Here is a 5,724-nt window from a genome sequence, read left to right as displayed (position 1 = left end):
GATGGCTTAACAGAACATCAACTTCATTCCTTTTTACATCAAATGGCTATGGCAGCAACTGCCTATAGACTTCATTCAAATAGAGCCAGTGAGGAACAAATAGTTTCTCTCCTTACTCATGATTTTACTGGAACCCTTAGAGAATGGTGGGATCATTATCTCACTGCCTTTGAAAAAAGACAAATTTACGAATCAAAGAAAGTTAAGGAAGAAAATGGAGTTCCTACGCAAGAAAGTGATGCTGTTGCAGCACTTATTTGGTCAATCTTTAAACAATTTATTGGTGAACAAAGTAGTCAATATGAAAAGAATAGTGTTATTCTTCTCAACCTTACTTGTCCAAAATTATTAAACTTTCAATGATACAAAGATATTTTTATTGCCAAAGTTATGGGCAGACCAGATGGAAGGTCTGGATTCTAGAAGGAAAAATTCATTAGGGGATTACCAAAACTCTTTGCTCAAAGAGTGAGAGATCGTGTTAAATAAACTTTAGGCACAAATTATGAATCAATTACTCATGGTCCAATTGTGTGTACAATTAATCATGAAGGTCTTAAATTATGCAATGAACTCAAAATTCAATCCCAGATGAAAACTGAGTTCAAAAGAAACAAAGGTGAACTTGGAGATTTTTGTGCTCAATATGGGTATGAGAAGATTCAAGCACCTTCAAGAAAATATCTTAAGAAAGTTCATAAAAAATATAAACCATCCAAAAAATATTATAAAAATTACGATAAAAAATATTATAAGAAAAAGAAGAAAAGATCTGAAGAAACCTCAAAGCCTCGGAGAGGAGAAAAACCTCAAAAGTTTAAGAATCAAAAAACTTGTTTCAAATGTGGTAAAAGAGGACATTATGCAAGAGACTGTAGAGTTAAACAAGAAATAAAGGTACTTAACATTGGGAAAAAATTAAAAAGACAAATGTTTAACTTAATCATTAATAGTGAATCAGAAGACTCTGAAACTTCTTACTCAAGCTCATCTGATAAAGAATTTATTAATGAAATTAATACAAGTTCTAATTCGTCAAGTCAAGGTATATCTTTAGAAGAATCTTGTCAAGAAGATCTAGGATTTTGTTCATGTAACAAATGCTCAAAATCTGTTAATGTTATTTCAAAAACAAATGAAATTATTCTTGAAATGATTGAACACATTCAAGAACCAGAAATCAAAAATAAGTATTTACAAAAATTAAAAAGAAATTTAGAAAAAGATAAACTTCCCAAAATTGATGAAGGTTATAATCTTGAAGAAATATTTAACAAATGTAGAGATAAAGAAATTTTACCAAAAGAAAATATATCTATTCAAGATTTACAAAGAGAAGTTAATCAAACTAAATAAGAAATAAAAAAGTTAAAAGAACAAAGTGAAGAATTTAAAAAAGAAATGCTTCATTTGAATTCAAAAGTTGAAAAAATTAATAATAAAGGAAAAGAGAAAATCAATTCAGAAGATGAAGATGATTTTCAAATTAATCAAGGATTTCTTCATTATTTATCAAAGGTTAACATTCATAAATGGTACTCAGAAATTAAGATTGTTATTAACAAAGACTTTATTCTTAAAGGTTGTGCCCTGTTAGATACATGAGCAGATTTAAATTGTATCCAAGAAGGACTTATTCCTACCTGTTATTACGAAAAAACAAAGGTACAATTATTCAGTGCAACAAACTCTACACTTAAAATACAATACAAAATTTCTAATGCTCATATTTGTAAAGATAACATTTGTCTCAAGACTATTTTTGTACTTGTCAAAAATATGCAACAAGAAATTATTCTTGGAACACCCTTCTTTACGATAATATACCCTTTCACAGTAAATGAAAAAGGAATTTTTACTTCAATCAGTAATCAAGAAATTACGTTTGAATTTATTGACAAAATGCATGAAAAAGAAATTAATACACTCAAGGATTTAGGAATAAGTAAAATAAATCTTATTCAAAATAAACAAAAGCATATTAAATCTTTATCAAGAGAAATTTATCATAAAAAACAGAAGAACAAATTCAAAACCCATAGATCAAAGAACAAATTAGTTTATTCAAAGAAAAACTTGAAAAAGAAGTTTGTTCGGATCTCCCAAATGCTTTTTGGGATAGAAAGAAACATTCTATCAAATTACCTTATGTTAAAAACTTTGATGAAGAAAAAATACCTACAAAAGCAAGACCAATACAAATGAATAGAGAATTACTTGAGTATTGTAAAAAAGAAATTCAAGAATTACTCAATAAGAAGCTCATTAGAAAAAGCAATCCTCTTGGAGTTGTGCAGCCTTCTATGTTCAAAATCAAGCTGAAATAGAAAGAGGTGCTCCAAGACTTGTTATTAATTATAAACCTTTAAACAAAACTTTACAATGGATTAGGTATCCAATACCTAATAAAAAAGATTTGCTCAATAGACTTAATATTGCATCAATATATTCAAAATTTGACATGAAGTCTGGATTTTGGCAAATTCAAATTGATGAAGCTGATAAGTACAAAACAGCATTTACGGTACCATTCGGACATTACGAATGGAATGTTATGCCCTTTGGTCTTAAGAATGCTCCATCAGAGTTTCAAAATATTATGAATGAGATTTTTAACAAGTACACAAATTTCACAATTGTATACATTGACGATATCCTTGTATACTCTGAGTCAATAAGTCAACATTTTAAGCATCTTAACATATTTTACAATATTGTTAAGAAAAACGATTTGGTCGTTTCTAAACCAAAAATCAAGTTATTCCAAACTAATATTAGATTTCTTGGACATCAATTTTATCAAAATAAAATCACCCCAATCCAAAGATCTTTAGAATTTGCTGACAAATTTCCGAATGAAATTACCAATAAAAATCAATTGCAAAGATTCTTAGGATGTCTAAATTACGTTGCAGATTTTATTCCAAATTTAAGAATCTTAATCAAACCACTATTTAAAAGACTTAAGAAAAATCCTCCAATTTGGAATGAAGAATGTACTCAAATTATCATTAAAGTTAAAACCCTTGTTAAATCATTACCATGCCTTAGTCTTCCTGACCCTGGAGCATTTATGATTGTTGAAACCGATGCCTCTAATGATGGATTCGGAGGTATTCTTAAACAAAAAATTGATTCGAAAGAAACCTTGGTCAGATTTCACTCAGGAGCCTGGTCAGGTCCTCAAGTTAATTACTCCACCATTAAAAAGGAAATGCTTTCAATCGTTTTGTGTATTCAAAAATTCCAAGATGATTTAATTAACAAATAATTTTTACTTCGAATTGATTGCGCTAATGCAAAAAATATTATTAAAAAAGATGTTAAAAACCTTGTTTCAAAACAGATTTTTGCAAGATGACAAGCAATTCTTTCGGTTTTTGATTTTCAAATTGAATTTATCCAAGGGACTTCAAACTCAATTCCTGATTTCTTAACAAGAGAATTCCTATAGGAAAATCATGGCCAGAAGACAAACTGCAAGTGATCTTTACTCCAAAGCCTTTTCTTCAAAAGCCCCAGAAAGAATCCCATTAACAAATAGATTTTCTCCACTTGAGAGACTTTCAAAACCTCAAGCCCCCAGTTTCAAAGATATTATGGAAGGAAGAGTGTCTTCCCCTCGACCTTCTCCATCAAAAGATTCTCCAAAGGGTTACTTTACTAAAAATGTTTATGAAGACCTATTTCCCGTTGAAGTCGAATGGGATGCCTCTCAACCATTCGAAGTTGTCAAAAAATGCTTTTTTAGAGGATGTCATTTTGACACTCCTGACATTATCAAAGACAGAAGCTTTTACGAATTAATCCTTATTGAAACAAATTCAGTTATCATTGATCATACATATGATCTTCAAGAGCTTCTAGAAAATAAATTTTTCAAAATTAAAAATTATTAAAGTTATTTCTCCTTCCATTTGGGAACAACATCCTCGAACTTCAAAAGAATTTAAAGGAGTTTTTATTCCTCAAACTTATGATTATCAAGATTACCAGAAAGCCTGGTATTATGGTTTTTATGTAAGAAATTTTACTTACTCCTGTTCGTTCATTTTGGTAAAAAAATTATAAAAAATTTTCCAAAATGGTTTCTCACCTGGTTTTCTTACTTCGGAGCAGAAGCTGGTATCTTCCCAAAAGAAATTCAAAATGATTTTGAATTATTTAAAAAGAATTTTAAACTTCCTCTTGATTATTCCAAAGGACGTCTTGAAGAGACTGCAAGCCTCCTCTTCTTTTGTTCATTTTTTATGATCACCTGGATATTCTGCTGGGATTATGTTTTGGTTTCTCCAGCAGACAGTTCTTTTGGTCACTCAAAAACTTTACGAAGAATCTTCAAAATTCGTTGGTGGGATAAATTTATTATGCCAGAAGGAAAGGTTCGTGCTTGGCTTTCAAAGTCATCTTGCCCAGAAATTCCCATTAATCAGAAGAAGAAGGTTATTCTTGAAGATGAAGACGATGCGATGTCCACAGTCTCACTTTCTTCGAGAAAGTCAAAATCTTCTACAAAGTCAAAATTACTCAAGATGATTGCTCAACTTGCTTTTGATGAGTCCGGATCCGAACTCGACTCACCACCTGCTCCAAACTTCAATCTACTAGGATCCGACATTGAATCCTGGTACAAGTTTATGAATGACCCTGAGGAAACTTCCTCGAAGTAGATTGTTTATCAAGACAAAGACCTCTTTGCCATCTCCCAAAGCTGCGATAGGCCATCCTGTTATTTATCATGATTCCCTAGCTGGCATTCCACTCATTCCAGCTTTGTTTTATTATTGTAAATTATGAGTGTGAAAGGTTTGAGTGTTTTACACCTGTCCACCATTTGGGGCCAGGGTTGTAATTTTCTAGTTAGAGTCAGTATTTTATTTAAAGGTAGTCAGTTCCCACACAAATGTACCCGTCCATGTGCTGTCACCTTTATTTAAAGTATTTTGTTTTGCTGCGTCGGCTCGTTTGTCCTGTAAGGATTCCGTGTCTTCTAAGTGGACGATGGGGCCCAAAGAGCACCCGCACTTATTTTTCCGAATTTCAAATTGTTTCAAGTCCGAGCCAGTCTGCCTATAAATAAGAAGCTTAGCTTCAGTTGTTCTTCGCACCAAGTTGAGGGTTTAATTTCTCATAGAGAAAGCCTGAGTCTTCGAGCTCCACTCAACTTTTCTCTTCTCCCATCTCTCTCAACTTCTGTAAGTCCATTATGTTTTGTAAATTTCAACAATATTTAATACAAGCCTTTGAAATTCAGAATTATCAATTTATCCAATAAGTATGCTCTGCACTTGCGACTCTGTTCGATCTTGTGCATCAAAAAAACTGTTTTAATTATTCAAAATTCTCAAAGATTGCTCAAGGGTTGTCTGTTAAGCCTGACCTGATCAGTTAAACAGACGTAATAGCCAGTTCCCCCAGCGGACTCTTAGTCATCTCTTAAATCTTGAAAAAATAATTTACTTTCAATTTATGCAATTTATGATGCTTATGTCCTTTTGCTTGCCAATTGTTTAATCTTCGTGAAGAACTAGATATTATTGAATTTCTGCTGTGTATATTTATAATCAAATAAAACATTATAAACCGCAGGTATTTTGATTAAAGTCAATTGTGTTTACGACACAGCAGCCAGTATAGTCAATTCAAACGCATCAATTTTTTTTAAAAAAATAAATAAAAATAATAAAAAAGAGCATATTTATATAGATATAAAATATATAATAG

The sequence above is a fragment of the Malania oleifera genome, chromosome 10, assembly GCF_029873635.1.
Source record: "Malania oleifera isolate guangnan ecotype guangnan chromosome 10, ASM2987363v1, whole genome shotgun sequence".
NCBI classification, from domain to species: Eukaryota; Viridiplantae; Streptophyta; class Magnoliopsida; order Santalales; family Ximeniaceae; genus Malania; species Malania oleifera.
Note: the sequence above shows the minus strand (reverse complement) of the source record.